This window comes from Callionymus lyra, chromosome 8 (genome assembly GCF_982586985.1).
Source record: "Callionymus lyra chromosome 8, fCalLyr1.hap1.1, whole genome shotgun sequence".
Classification (NCBI taxonomy): domain Eukaryota; kingdom Metazoa; phylum Chordata; class Actinopteri; order Syngnathiformes; family Callionymidae; genus Callionymus; species Callionymus lyra.
Window position 1 is genome coordinate 3,424,602 of NC_141825.1, and position 13,395 is coordinate 3,437,996.

A 13,395-nucleotide genomic window follows, 5' to 3' on the forward strand; every position below is an offset into this window, starting at 1 on the left:
GGTTCTTACTCTGTGTGGCTCCTTACTCTGCCTTGTTCCTTACCCTGTGTGGCTCATTACTCCCCACCATGAGTAAGAACAAGGGATTATTTCCAGGCCATCAAGTCTATGAGCTCTACAATTCATACTTACCTGGCAGGGGAGACACCATGATCAGGAAGGTGGTTCACCCAAGGCGAGGCCCGGCCATTGCACTCTAGGTCATGCTGACCTTTGCGAATTCCCCAAATGTGGGAATCTCGACTGCATAATTTCTGGTAGTGGGGGACTGCGTTCGCGCTCTCCCCCGTTCATCACTTGTTAAAGAATGCTTTAGTTTGATGCAAGCTCGTGTGGAACACTCAGCCGAGGCTTGTCCTTGTCTGTAGGGTTTAACAAGTTGCCGGGTAGGTTGGAATCACCTTCTGGGATCAAGTTAAAATCGCGCTCTCAGTGAATGACCTTTGTCGACCTTCTTAGCACTGGACTGATCTCAAACTGTTGGCCCAGGCCTTTCCCAATTGATGTGGAGCATTCCAGTGAGGAGAAGGAAATCTGGTTCCTTACCCTGCCTGGTTCCTTTCTCTGTATGGCTCCTTACCCTGTCTGGTTCCTTAACCTGTTTGGCTCCTTACTCTGTGTTGTTCCTTACCCTGTGTGGCTCCTTACTCTGTGTTGCTCCTTACTCTGTCTTGTCCCTTACTCTGTGTGGCTCCTTACTCTGTGTGGCTCCTTACTCTGTGTTGTTCCTTACCCTGTGTTGCTCCTTACTCTATGTTGCTCCTTACTCTGTCTGGTTCCTTACTCTGTGTTGTTCCTTACTCTGTCTGGTTACTTACTCTGTGTGGCTCCTTACTTTGTCAGGTTCCTTTCTTTGTGTGGCTCCTTACCCTGTGTGGTTCCTTACCCTGTGTGGTTCCTTACCCTATGTGGCTCCCTACCTTTTCTGGTTCTTTACCCTTTGTGGCCCCGTAAGTGGCTCTCGTTGACCTTTCGAGCCCCTCTAAAAGGTCATGCACATGGTTGCCATCGCTTCTCGGCCTTTTGGCTAAGATCAAGTGTAGTATCTGTTCTTATCAGTTTAATATCTGATACGTCTCCTATATGGAGACCATATATTAAATTGATTTTTGGACATGGGAGAAGGGCCAGGGGCTTGCTCCACCCTCTCTGCGCATTGACCCGGTATTGCATTATCTCTGGGAACAGTGCAAAAACCTAAAAGTTGTATGGAAATTAAGTGTACAAACCCCTCAAGCGGTTGGCCAAGGCCTTTCCCAATTGATGTGGAGTGTTCAAGTGAGGAGAAGGATGGGGGTATTTCGTTCCTTACCCTTCCTGGTTCCCTTCTCTGTATGGCTCCTTACCCTGTATGGTTCCTTACTCTGTCTGGTTCCTTTCATAGTGTTGCTCCTTACTCTGCCTTGTTCCTTACCCTATATGGTTCCTTACTCTGTCTGGTTCCTTTCATAGTGTGGCTCCTTACTCTGCCTTGTTCCTTACCCTATATGGTTCCTTAATCTGTCTGGTTCCTTTCATAGTGTTGCTCTCCTTACTAGGTCTGGGTTCTTACTCTGTGTGGCTCCTTACTCTGCCTTGTTCCTTACCCTGTGTGGCTCATTACTCCCCACCATGAGTAAGAACAAGGGATTATTTCCAGGCCATCAAGTCTATGAGCTCTACAATTCATACTTACCTGGCAGGGGAGACACCATGATCAGGAAGGTGGTTCACCCAAGGCGAGGCCCGGCCATTGCACTCTAGGTCATGCTGACCTTTGCGAATTCCCCAAATGTGGGAATCTCGACTGCATAATTTCTGGTAGTGGGGGACTGCGTTCGCGCTCTCCCCCGTTCATCACTTGTTAAAGAATGCTTTAGTTTGATGCAAGCTCGTGTGGAACACTCAGCCGAGGCTTGTCCTTGTCTGTAGGGTTTAACAAGTTGCCGGGTAGGTTGGAATCACCTTCTGGGATCAAGTTAAAATCGCGCTCTCAGTGAATGACCTTTGTCGACCTTCTTAGCACTGGACTGATCTCAAACTGTTGGCCCAGGCCTTTCCCAATTGATGTGGAGTGTTCAAGTGAGGAGAAGGATGGGGGTATTTCGTTCCTTACCCTTCCTGGTTCCCTTCTCTGTATGGCTCCTTACCCTGTATGGTTCCTTACTCTGTCTGGTTCCTTTCATAGTGTTGCTCCTTACTCTGCCTTGTTCCTTACCCTATATGGTTCCTTACTCTGTCTGGTTCCTTTCATAGTGTGGCTCCTTACTCTGCCTTGTTCCTTACCCTATATGGTTCCTTAATCTGTCTGGTTCCTTTCATAGTGTTGCTCTCCTTACTAGGTCTGGGTTCTTACTCTGTGTGGCTCCTTACTCTGCCTTGTTCCTTACCCTGTGTGGCTCATTACTCCCCACCATGAGTAAGAACAAGGGATTATTTCCAGGCCATCAAGTCTATGAGCTCTACAATTCATACTTACCTGGCAGGGGAGACACCATGATCAGGAAGGTGGTTCACCCAAGGCGAGGCCCGGCCATTGCACTCTAGGTCATGCTGACCTTTGCGAATTCCCCAAATGGGGGAATCTCGACTGCATAATTTCTGGTAGTGGGGGACTGCGTTCGCGCTCTCCCCCGTTCATCACTTGTTAAAGAATGCTTTAGTTTGATGCAAGCTCGTGTGGAACACTCAGCCGAGGCTTGTCCTTGTCTGTAGGGTTTAACAAGTTGCCGGGTAGGTTGGAATCACCTTCTGGGATCAAGTTAAAATCGCGCTCTCAGTGAATGACCTTTGTCGACCTTCTTAGCACTGGACTGATCTCAAACTGTTGGCCCAGGCCTTTCCCAATTGATGTGGAGCATTCCAGTGAGGAGAAGGAGATCTGGTTCCTTACCCTGCCTGGTTCCTTTCTCTGTATGGCTCCTTACCCTGTTTGGCTCCTTACTCTGTGTTGTTCCTTACCCTGTGTGGCTCCTTACTCTGTGTTGCTCCTTACTCTGTCTTGTCCCTTACTCTGTGTGGCTCCTTACTCTGTGTGGCTCCTTACTCTGTGTTGTTCCTTACCCTGTGTTGCTCCTTACTCTGTGTTGCTCCTTACTCTGTCTGGTTCCTTACTCTGTGTTGTTCCTTACTCTGTCTGGTTACTTACTCTGTGTGGCTCCTTACTTTGTCAGGTTCCTTTCTTTGTGTGGCTCCTTACCCTGTGTGGTTCCTTACCCTGTGTGGTTCCTTACCCTATGTGGCTCCCTACCTTTTCTGGTTCTTTACCCTTTGTGGCCCCGTAAGTGGCTCTCGTTGACCTTTCGAGCCCCTCTAAAAGGTCATGCACATGGTTGCCATCGCTTCTCGGCCTTTTGGCTAAGATCAAGTGTAGTATCTGTTCTTATCAGTTTAATATCTGATACGTCTCCTATATGGAGACCATATATTAAATTGATTTTTGGACATGGGAGAAGGGCCAGGGGCTTGCTCCACCCTCTCTGCGCATTGACCCGGTATTGCATTATCTCTGGGAACAGTGCAAAAACCTAAAAGTTGTATGGAAATTAAGTGTACAAACCCCTCAAGCGGTTGGCCAAGGCCTTTCCCAATTGATGTGGAGTGTTCAAGTGAGGAGAAGGATGGGGGTATTTCGTTCCTTACCCTTCCTGGTTCCCTTCTCTGTATGGCTCCTTACCCTGTATGGTTCCTTACTCTGTCTGGTTCCTTTCATAGTGTTGCTCCTTACTCTGCCTTGTTCCTTACCCTATATGGTTCCTTACTCTGTCTGGTTCCTTTCATAGTGTGGCTCCTTACTCTGCCTTGTTCCTTACCCTATATGGTTCCTTAATCTGTCTGGTTCCTTTCATAGTGTTGCTCTCCTTACTAGGTCTGGGTTCTTACTCTGTGTGGCTCCTTACTCTGCCTTGTTCCTTACCCTGTGTGGCTCATTACTCCCCACCATGAGTAAGAACAAGGGATTATTTCCAGGCCATCAAGTCTATGAGCTCTACAATTCATACTTACCTGGCAGGGGAGACACCATGATCAGGAAGGTGGTTCACCCAAGGCGAGGCCCGGCCATTGCACTCTAGGTCATGCTGACCTTTGCGAATTCCCCAAATGTGGGAATCTCGACTGCATAATTTCTGGTAGTGGGGGACTGCGTTCGCGCTCTCCCCCGTTCATCACTTGTTAAAGAATGCTTTAGTTTGATGCAAGCTCGTGTGGAACACTCAGCCGAGGCTTGTCCTTGTCTGTAGGGTTTAACAAGTTGCCGGGTAGGTTGGAATCACCTTCTGGGATCAAGTTAAAATCGCGCTCTCAGTGAATGACCTTTGTCGACCTTCTTAGCACTGGACTGATCTCAAACTGTTGGCCCAGGCCTTTCCCAATTGATGTGGAGCATTCCAGTGAGGAGAAGGAGATCTGGTTCCTTACCCTGCCTGGTTCCTTTCTCTGTATGGCTCCTTACCCTGTTTGGCTCCTTACTCTGTGTTGTTCCTTACCCTGTGTGGCTCCTTACTCTGTGTTGCTCCTTACTCTGTCTTGTCCCTTACTCTGTGTGGCTCCTTACTCTGTGTGGCTCCTTACTCTGTGTTGTTCCTTACCCTGTGTTGCTCCTTACTCTATGTTGCTCCTTACTCTGTCTGGTTCCTTACTCTGTGTTGTTCCTTACTCTGTCTGGTTACTTACTCTGTGTGGCTCCTTACTTTGTCAGGTTCCTTTCTTTGTGTGGCTCCTTACCCTGTGTGGTTCCTTACCCTGTGTGGTTCCTTACCCTATGTGGCTCCCTACCTTTTCTGGTTCTTTACCCTTTGTGGCCCCGTAAGTGGCTCTCGTTGACCTTTCGAGCCCCTCTAAAAGGTCATGCACATGGTTGCCATCGCTTCTCGGCCTTTTGGCTAAGATCAAGTGTAGTATCTGTTCTTATCAGTTTAATATCTGATACGTCTCCTATATGGAGACCATATATTAAATTGATTTTTGGACATGGGAGAAGGGCCAGGGGCTTGCTCCACTCTCTCTGCGCATTGACCCGGTATTGCATTATCTCTGGGAACAGTGCAAAAACCTAAAAGTTGTATGGAAATTAAGTGTACAAACCCCTCAAGCGGTTGGCCAAGGCCTTTCCCAATTGATGTGGAGTGTTCAAGTGAGGAGAAGGATGGGGGTATTTCGTTCCTTACCCTTCCTGGTTCCCTTCTCTGTATGGCTCCTTACCCTGTATGGTTCCTTACTCTGTCTGGTTCCTTTCATAGTGTTGCTCCTTACTCTGCCTTGTTCCTTACCCTATATGGTTCCTTACTCTGTCTGGTTCCTTTCATAGTGTGGCTCCTTACTCTGCCTTGTTCCTTACCCTATATGGTTCCTTAATCTGTCTGGTTCCTTTCATAGTGTTGCTCTCCTTACTAGGTCTGGGTTCTTACTCTGTGTGGCTCCTTACTCTGCCTTGTTCCTTACCCTGTGTGGCTCATTACTCCCCACCATGAGTAAGAACAAGGGATTATTTCCAGGCCATCAAGTCTATGAGCTCTACAATTCATACTTACCTGGCAGGGGAGACACCATGATCAGGAAGGTGGTTCACCCAAGGCGAGGCCCGGCCATTGCACTCTAGGTCATGCTGACCTTTGCGAATTCCCCAAATGTGGGAATCTCGACTGCATAATTTCTGGTAGTGGGGGACTGCGTTCGCGCTCTCCCCCGTTCATCACTTGTTAAAGAATGCTTTAGTTTGATGCAAGCTCGTGTGGAACACTCAGCCGAGGCTTGTCCTTGTCTGTAGGGTTTAACAAGTTGCCGGGTAGGTTGGAATCACCTTCTGGGATCAAGTTAAAATCGCGCTCTCAGTGAATGACCTTTGTCGACCTTCTTAGCACTGGACTGATCTCAAACTGTTGGCCCAGGCCTTTCCCAATTGATGTGGAGCATTCCAGTGAGGAGAAGGAGATCTGGTTCCTTACCCTGCCTGGTTCCTTTCTCTGTATGGCTCCTTACCCTGTTTGGCTCCTTACTCTGTGTTGTTCCTTACCCTGTGTGGCTCCTTACTCTGTGTTGCTCCTTACTCTGTCTTGTCCCTTACTCTGTGTGGCTCCTTACTCTGTGTGGCTCCTTACTCTGTGTTGTTCCTTACCCTGTGTTGCTCCTTACTCTATGTTGCTCCTTACTCTGTCTGGTTCCTTACTCTGTGTTGTTCCTTACTCTGTCTGGTTACTTACTCTGTGTGGCTCCTTACTTTGTCAGGTTCCTTTCTTTGTGTGGCTCCTTACCCTGTGTGGTTCCTTACCCTATGTGGCTCCCTACCTTTTCTGGTTCTTTACCCTTTGTGGCCCCGTAAGTGGCTCTCGTTGACCTTTCGAGCCCCTCTAAAAGGTCATGCACATGGTTGCCATCGCTTCTCGGCCTTTTGGCTAAGATCAAGTGTAGTATCTGTTCTTATCAGTTTAATATCTGATACGTCTCCTATATGGAGACCATATATTAAATTGATTTTTGGACATGGGAGAAGGGCCAGGGGCTTGCTCCACCCTCTCTGCGCATTGACCCGGTATTGCATTATCTCTGGGAACAGTGCAAAAACCTAAAAGTTGTATGGAAATTAAGTGTACAAACCCCTCAAGCGGTTGGCCAAGGCCTTTCCCAATTGATGTGGAGTGTTCAAGTGAGGAGAAGGATGGGGGTATTTCGTTCCTTACCCTTCCTGGTTCCCTTCTCTGTATGGCTCCTTACCCTGTATGGTTCCTTACTCTGTCTGGTTCCTTTCATAGTGTTGCTCCTTACTCTGCCTTGTTCCTTACCCTATATGGTTCCTTACTCTGTCTGGTTCCTTTCATAGTGTGGCTCCTTACTCTGCCTTGTTCCTTACCCTATATGGTTCCTTAATCTGTCTGGTTCCTTTCATAGTGTTGCTCTCCTTACTAGGTCTGGGTTCTTACTCTGTGTGGCTCCTTACTCTGCCTTGTTCCTTACCCTGTGTGGCTCATTACTCCCCACCATGAGTAAGAACAAGGGATTATTTCCAGGCCATCAAGTCTATGAGCTCTACAATTCATACTTACCTGGCAGGGGAGACACCATGATCAGGAAGGTGGTTCACCCAAGGCGAGGCCCGGCCATTGCACTCTAGGTCATGCTGACCTTTGCGAATTCCCCAAATGTGGGAATCTCGACTGCATAATTTCTGGTAGTGGGGGACTGCGTTCGCGCTCTCCCCCGTTCATCACTTGTTAAAGAATGCTTTAGTTTGATGCAAGCTCGTGTGGAACACTCAGCCGAGGCTTGTCCTTGTCTGTAGGGTTTAACAAGTTGCCGGGTAGGTTGGAATCACCTTCTGGGATCAAGTTAAAATCGCGCTCTCAGTGAATGACCTTTGTCGACCTTCTTAGCACTGGACTGATCTCAAACTGTTGGCCCAGGCCTTTCCCAATTGATGTGGAGCATTCCAGTGAGGAGAAGGAGATCTGGTTCCTTACCCTGCCTGGTTCCTTTCTCTGTATGGCTCCTTACCCTGTTTGGCTCCTTACTCTGTGTTGTTCCTTACCCTGTGTGGCTCCTTACTCTGTGTTGCTCCTTACTCTGTCTTGTCCCTTACTCTGTGTGGCTCCTTACTCTGTGTGGCTCCTTACTCTGTGTTGTTCCTTACCCTGTGTTGCTCCTTACTCTATGTTGCTCCTTACTCTGTCTGGTTCCTTACTCTGTGTTGTTCCTTACTCTGTCTGGTTACTTACTCTGTGTGGCTCCTTACTTTGTCAGGTTCCTTTCTTTGTGTGGCTCCTTACCCTGTGTGGTTCCTTACCCTGTGTGGTTCCTTACCCTATGTGGCTCCCTACCTTTTCTGGTTCTTTACCCTTTGTGGCCCCGTAAGTGGCTCTCGTTGACCTTTCGAGCCCCTCTAAAAGGTCATGCACATGGTTGCCATCGCTTCTCGGCCTTTTGGCTAAGATCAAGTGTAGTATCTGTTCTTATCAGTTTAATATCTGATACGTCTCCTATATGGAGACCATATATTAAATTGATTTTTGGACATGGGAGAAGGGCCAGGGGCTTGCTCCACCCTCTCTGCGCATTGACCCGGTATTGCATTATCTCTGGGAACAGTGCAAAAACCTAAAAGTTGTATGGAAATTAAGTGTACAAACCCCTCAAGCGGTTGGCCAAGGCCTTTCCCAATTGATGTGGAGTGTTCAAGTGAGGAGAAGGATGGGGGTATTTCGTTCCTTACCCTTCCTGGTTCCCTTCTCTGTATGGCTCCTTACCCTGTATGGTTCCTTACTCTGTCTGGTTCCTTTCATAGTGTTGCTCCTTACTCTGCCTTGTTCCTTACCCTATATGGTTCCTTACTCTGTCTGGTTCCTTTCATAGTGTGGCTCCTTACTCTGCCTTGTTCCTTACCCTATATGGTTCCTTAATCTGTCTGGTTCCTTTCATAGTGTTGCTCTCCTTACTAGGTCTGGGTTCTTACTCTGTGTGGCTCCTTACTCTGCCTTGTTCCTTACCCTGTGTGGCTCATTACTCCCCACCATGAGTAAGAACAAGGGATTATTTCCAGGCCATCAAGTCTATGAGCTCTACAATTCATACTTACCTGGCAGGGGAGACACCATGATCAGGAAGGTGGTTCACCCAAGGCGAGGCCCGGCCATTGCACTCTAGGTCATGCTGACCTTTGCGAATTCCCCAAATGTGGGAATCTCGACTGCATAATTTCTGGTAGTGGGGGACTGCGTTCGCGCTCTCCCCCGTTCATCACTTGTTAAAGAATGCTTTAGTTTGATGCAAGCTCGTGTGGAACACTCAGCCGAGGCTTGTCCTTGTCTGTAGGGTTTAACAAGTTGCCGGGTAGGTTGGAATCACCTTCTGGGATCAAGTTAAAATCGCGCTCTCAGTGAATGACCTTTGTCGACCTTCTTAGCACTGGACTGATCTCAAAATCTGGAAATCTGGTTCCTTACCCTGCCTGGTTCCTTTCTCTGTATGGCTCCTTACCCTGTCTGGTTCCTTAACCTGTTTGGCTCCTTACTCTGTGTTGTTCCTTACCCTGTGTGGCTCCATACTCTGTGTTGCTCCTTACTCTGTCTTGTCCCTTACTCTGTGTGGCTCCTTACTCTGTTTGGCTCCTTACTCTGTGTTGTTCCTTACCCTGTGTTGCTCCTTACTCTATGTTGCTCCTTACTCTGTCTGGTTCCTTACTCTGTGTTGTTCCTTACTCTGTCTGGTTACTTACTCTGTGTGGCTCCTTACTTTGTCAGGTTCCTTTCTTTGTGTGGCTCCTTACCCTGTGTGGTTCCTTACCCTGTGTGGTTCCTTACCCTATGTGGCTCCCTACCTTTTCTGGTTCTTTACCCTTTGTGGCCCCGTAAGTGGCTCTCGTTGACCTTTCGAGCCCCTCTAAAAGGTCATGCACATGGTTGCCATCGCTTCTCGGCCTTTTGGCTAAGATCAAGTGTAGTATCTGTTCTTATCAGTTTAATATCTGATACGTCTCCTATATGGAGACCATATATTAAATTGATTTTTGGACATGGGAGAAGGGCCAGGGGCTTGCTCCACCCTCTCTGCGCATTGACCCGGTATTGCATTATCTCTGGGAACAGTGCAAAAACCTAAAAGTTGTATGGAAATTAAGTGTACAAACCCCTCAAGCGGTTGGCCAAGGCCTTTCCCAATTGATGTGGAGTGTTCAAGTGAGGAGAAGGATGGGGGTATTTCGTTCCTTACCCTTCCTGGTTCCCTTCTCTGTATGGCTCCTTACCCTGTATGGTTCCTTACTCTGTCTGGTTCCTTTCATAGTGTTGCTCCTTACTCTGCCTTGTTCCTTACCCTATATGGTTCCTTACTCTGTCTGGTTCCTTTCATAGTGTGGCTCCTTACTCTGCCTTGTTCCTTACCCTATATGGTTCCTTAATCTGTCTGGTTCCTTTCATAGTGTTGCTCTCCTTACTAGGTCTGGGTTCTTACTCTGTGTGGCTCCTTACTCTGCCTTGTTCCTTACCCTGTGTGGCTCATTACTCCCCACCATGAGTAAGAACAAGGGATTATTTCCAGGCCATCAAGTCTATGAGCTCTACAATTCATACTTACCTGGCAGGGGAGACACCATGATCAGGAAGGTGGTTCACCCAAGGCGAGGCCCGGCCATTGCACTCTAGGTCATGCTGACCTTTGCGAATTCCCCAAATGTGGGAATCTCGACTGCATAATTTCTGGTAGTGGGGGACTGCGTTCGCGCTCTCCCCCGTTCATCACTTGTTAAAGAATGCTTTAGTTTGATGCAAGCTCGTGTGGAACACTCAGCCGAGGCTTGTCCTTGTCTGTAGGGTTTAACAAGTTGCCGGGTAGGTTGGAATCACCTTCTGGGATCAAGTTAAAATCGCGCTCTCAGTGAATGACCTTTGTCGACCTTCTTAGCACTGGACTGATCTCAAACTGTTGGCCCAGGCCTTTCCCAATTGATGTGGAGCATTCCAGTGAGGAGAAGGAGATCTGGTTCCTTACCCTGCCTGGTTCCTTTCTCTGTATGGCTCCTTACCCTGTTTGGCTCCTTACTCTGTGTTGTTCCTTACCCTGTGTGGCTCCTTACTCTGTGTTGCTCCTTACTCTGTCTTGTCCCTTACTCTGTGTGGCTCCTTACTCTGTGTGGCTCCTTACTCTGTGTTGTTCCTTACCCTGTGTTGCTCCTTACTCTGTGTTGCTCCTTACTCTGTCTGGTTCCTTACTCTGTGTTGTTCCTTACTCTGTCTGGTTACTTACTCTGTGTGGCTCCTTACTTTGTCAGGTTCCTTTCTTTGTGTGGCTCCTTACCCTGTGTGGTTCCTTTCCCTGTGTGGTTCCTTACCCTATGTGGCTCCCTACCTTTTCTGGTTCTTTACCCTTTGTGGCCCCGTAAGTGGCTCTCGTTGACCTTTCGAGCCCCTCTAAAAGGTCATGCACATGGTTGCCATCGCTTCTCGGCCTTTTGGCTAAGATCAAGTGTAGTATCTGTTCTTATCAGTTTAATATCTGATACGTCTCCTATATGGAGACCATATATTAAATTGATTTTTGGACATGGGAGAAGGGCCAGGGGCTTGCTCCACCCTCTCTGCGCATTGACCCGGTATTGCATTATCTCTGGGAACAGTGCAAAAACCTAAAAGTTGTATGGAAATTAAGTGTACAAACCCCTCAAGCGGTTGGCCAAGGCCTTTCCCAATTGATGTGGAGTGTTCAAGTGAGGAGAAGGATGGGGGTATTTCGTTCCTTACCCTTCCTGGTTCCCTTCTCTGTATGGCTCCTTACCCTGTATGGTTCCTTACTCTGTCTGGTTCCTTTCATAGTGTTGCTCCTTACTCTGCCTTGTTCCTTACCCTATATGGTTCCTTACTCTGTCTGGTTCCTTTCATAGTGTGGCTCCTTACTCTGCCTTGTTCCTTACCCTATATGGTTCCTTAATCTGTCTGGTTCCTTTCATAGTGTTGCTCTCCTTACTAGGTCTGGGTTCTTACTCTGTGTGGCTCCTTACTCTGCCTTGTTCCTTACCCTGTGTGGCTCATTACTCCCCACCATGAGTAAGAACAAGGGATTATTTCCAGGCCATCAAGTCTATGAGCTCTACAATTCATACTTACCTGGCAGGGGAGACACCATGATCAGGAAGGTGGTTCACCCAAGGCGAGGCCCGGCCATTGCACTCTAGGTCATGCTGACCTTTGCGAATTCCCCAAATGTGGGAATCTCGACTGCATAATTTCTGGTAGTGGGGGACTGCGTTCGCGCTCTCCCCCGTTCATCACTTGTTAAAGAATGCTTTAGTTTGATGCAAGCTCGTGTGGAACACTCAGCCGAGGCTTGTCCTTGTCTGTAGGGTTTAACAAGTTGCCGGGTAGGTTGGAATCACCTTCTGGGATCAAGTTAAAATCGCGCTCTCAGTGAATGACCTTTGTCGACCTTCTTAGCACTGGACTGATCTCAAAATCTGGAATCTGGTTCCTTACCCTGCCTGGTTCCTTTCTCTGTATGGCTCCTTACCCTGTCTGGTTCCTTAACCTGTTTGGCTCCTTACTCTGTGTTGTTCCTTACCCTGTGTGGCTCCATACTCTGTGTTGCTCCTTACTCTGTCTTGTCCCTTACTCTGTGTGGCTCCTTACTCTGTTTGGCTCCTTACTCTGTGTTGTTCCTTACCCTGTGTTGCTCCTTACTCTATGTTGCTCCTTACTCTGTCTGGTTCCTTACTCTGTGTTGTTCCTTACTCTGTCTGGTTACTTACTCTGTGTGGCTCCTTTCTTTGTCAGGTTCCTTTCTTTGTGTGGCTCCTTACCCTGTGTGGTTCCTTACCCTGTGTGGTTCCTTACCCTATGTGGCTCCCTACCTTTTCTGGTTCTTTACCCTTTGTGGCCCCGTAAGTGGCTCTCGTTGACCTTTCGAGCCCCTCTAAAAGGTCATGCACATGGTTGCCATCGCTTCTCGGCCTTTTGGCAAAGATCAAGTGTAGTATCTGTTCTTATCAGTTTAATATCTGATACGTCTCCTATATGGAGACCATATATTAAATTGATTTTTGGACATGGGAGAAGGGCCAGGGGCTTGCTCCACCCTCTCTGCGCATTGACCCGGTATTGCATTATCTCTGGGAACAGTGCAAAAACCTAAAAGTTGTATGGAAATTAAGTGTACAAACCCCTCAAGCGGTTGGCCAAGGCCTTTCCCAATTGATGTGGAGTGTTCAAGTGAGGAGAAGGATGGGGGTATTTCGTTCCTTACCCTTCCTGGTTCCCTTCTCTGTATGGCTCCTTACCCTGTATGGTTCCTTACTCTGTCTGGTTCCTTTCATAGTGTTGCTCCTTACTCTGCCTTGTTCCTTACCCTATATGGTTCCTTACTCTGTCTGGTTCCTTTCATAGTGTGGCTCCTTACTCTGCCTTGTTCCTTACCCTATATGGTTCCTTAATCTGTCTGGTTCCTTTCATAGTGTTGCTCTCCTTACTAGGTCTGGGTTCTTACTCTGTGTGGCTCCTTACTCTGCCTTGTTCCTTACCCTGTGTGGCTCATTACTCCCCACCATGAGTAAGAACAAGGGATTATTTCCAGGCCATCAAGTCTATGAGCTCTACAATTCATACTTACCTGGCAGGGGAGACACCATGATCAGGAAGGTGGTTCACCCAAGGCGAGGCCCGGCCATTGCACTCTAGGTCATGCTGACCTTTGCGAATTCCCCAAATGTGGGAATCTCGACTGCATAATTTCTGGTAGTGGGGGACTGCGTTCGCGCTCTCCCCCGTTCATCACTTGTTAAAGAATGCTTTAGTTTGATGCAAGCTCGTGTGGAACACTCAGCCGAGGCTTGTCCTTGTCTGTAGGGTTTAACAAGTTGCCGGGTAGGTTGGAATCACCTTCTGGGATCAAGTTAAAATCGCGCTCTCAGTGAATGACCTTTGTCGACCTTCTTAGCACTGG

At 48.0% G+C, this 13,395-nt stretch overlaps 18 non-coding genes across 18 annotated transcripts; all 18 read left to right on the plus strand.

Annotated features, from left to right (window-relative positions):
* Positions 1-124: 124 nt before the first annotated feature.
* Positions 125-289, plus strand: LOC148072954 (U1 spliceosomal RNA). The gene has a single exon (XR_015712347.1). It is a non-coding gene; the product is annotated as a U1 spliceosomal RNA (small nuclear RNA).
* Positions 290-1,007: 718 nt separating this feature from the next.
* Positions 1,008-1,198, plus strand: LOC148072955 (U2 spliceosomal RNA). Its single transcript, XR_015712708.1, has one exon. It is a non-coding gene; the product is annotated as a U2 spliceosomal RNA (small nuclear RNA).
* Positions 1,199-1,667: 469 nt separating this feature from the next.
* On the plus strand, positions 1,668-1,832 carry LOC148072956 (U1 spliceosomal RNA). The gene has a single exon (XR_015712348.1). It is a non-coding gene; the product is annotated as a U1 spliceosomal RNA (small nuclear RNA).
* Positions 1,833-2,450: 618 nt separating this feature from the next.
* LOC148072957 (U1 spliceosomal RNA) lies at positions 2,451-2,615 on the plus strand. Its single transcript, XR_015712527.1, has one exon. It is a non-coding gene; the product is annotated as a U1 spliceosomal RNA (small nuclear RNA).
* A 701-nt stretch (positions 2,616-3,316) lies between these two features.
* Positions 3,317-3,507, plus strand: LOC148072958 (U2 spliceosomal RNA). Its single transcript, XR_015712710.1, has one exon. It is a non-coding gene; the product is annotated as a U2 spliceosomal RNA (small nuclear RNA).
* Positions 3,508-3,976: 469 nt separating this feature from the next.
* On the plus strand, positions 3,977-4,141 carry LOC148072959 (U1 spliceosomal RNA). Its single transcript, XR_015712349.1, has one exon. It is a non-coding gene; the product is annotated as a U1 spliceosomal RNA (small nuclear RNA).
* A 701-nt stretch (positions 4,142-4,842) lies between these two features.
* On the plus strand, positions 4,843-5,033 carry LOC148072960 (U2 spliceosomal RNA). The gene has a single exon (XR_015712232.1). It is a non-coding gene; the product is annotated as a U2 spliceosomal RNA (small nuclear RNA).
* A 469-nt stretch (positions 5,034-5,502) lies between these two features.
* LOC148072961 (U1 spliceosomal RNA) lies at positions 5,503-5,667 on the plus strand. Its single transcript, XR_015712350.1, has one exon. It is a non-coding gene; the product is annotated as a U1 spliceosomal RNA (small nuclear RNA).
* A 684-nt stretch (positions 5,668-6,351) lies between these two features.
* Positions 6,352-6,542, plus strand: LOC148072962 (U2 spliceosomal RNA). The gene has a single exon (XR_015712711.1). It is a non-coding gene; the product is annotated as a U2 spliceosomal RNA (small nuclear RNA).
* A 469-nt stretch (positions 6,543-7,011) lies between these two features.
* On the plus strand, positions 7,012-7,176 carry LOC148072963 (U1 spliceosomal RNA). Its single transcript, XR_015712351.1, has one exon. It is a non-coding gene; the product is annotated as a U1 spliceosomal RNA (small nuclear RNA).
* A 701-nt stretch (positions 7,177-7,877) lies between these two features.
* LOC148072964 (U2 spliceosomal RNA) lies at positions 7,878-8,068 on the plus strand. The gene has a single exon (XR_015712712.1). It is a non-coding gene; the product is annotated as a U2 spliceosomal RNA (small nuclear RNA).
* Positions 8,069-8,537: 469 nt separating this feature from the next.
* LOC148072965 (U1 spliceosomal RNA) lies at positions 8,538-8,702 on the plus strand. The gene has a single exon (XR_015712352.1). It is a non-coding gene; the product is annotated as a U1 spliceosomal RNA (small nuclear RNA).
* A 671-nt stretch (positions 8,703-9,373) lies between these two features.
* Positions 9,374-9,564, plus strand: LOC148072966 (U2 spliceosomal RNA). Its single transcript, XR_015712713.1, has one exon. It is a non-coding gene; the product is annotated as a U2 spliceosomal RNA (small nuclear RNA).
* A 469-nt stretch (positions 9,565-10,033) lies between these two features.
* On the plus strand, positions 10,034-10,198 carry LOC148072967 (U1 spliceosomal RNA). Its single transcript, XR_015712354.1, has one exon. It is a non-coding gene; the product is annotated as a U1 spliceosomal RNA (small nuclear RNA).
* A 701-nt stretch (positions 10,199-10,899) lies between these two features.
* LOC148072968 (U2 spliceosomal RNA) lies at positions 10,900-11,090 on the plus strand. Its single transcript, XR_015712714.1, has one exon. It is a non-coding gene; the product is annotated as a U2 spliceosomal RNA (small nuclear RNA).
* Positions 11,091-11,559: 469 nt separating this feature from the next.
* LOC148072969 (U1 spliceosomal RNA) lies at positions 11,560-11,724 on the plus strand. The gene has a single exon (XR_015712355.1). It is a non-coding gene; the product is annotated as a U1 spliceosomal RNA (small nuclear RNA).
* A 670-nt stretch (positions 11,725-12,394) lies between these two features.
* On the plus strand, positions 12,395-12,585 carry LOC148072970 (U2 spliceosomal RNA). Its single transcript, XR_015712263.1, has one exon. It is a non-coding gene; the product is annotated as a U2 spliceosomal RNA (small nuclear RNA).
* A 469-nt stretch (positions 12,586-13,054) lies between these two features.
* LOC148072971 (U1 spliceosomal RNA) lies at positions 13,055-13,219 on the plus strand. The gene has a single exon (XR_015712356.1). It is a non-coding gene; the product is annotated as a U1 spliceosomal RNA (small nuclear RNA).
* The last annotated feature ends 176 nt before the right edge of the window (positions 13,220-13,395 follow it).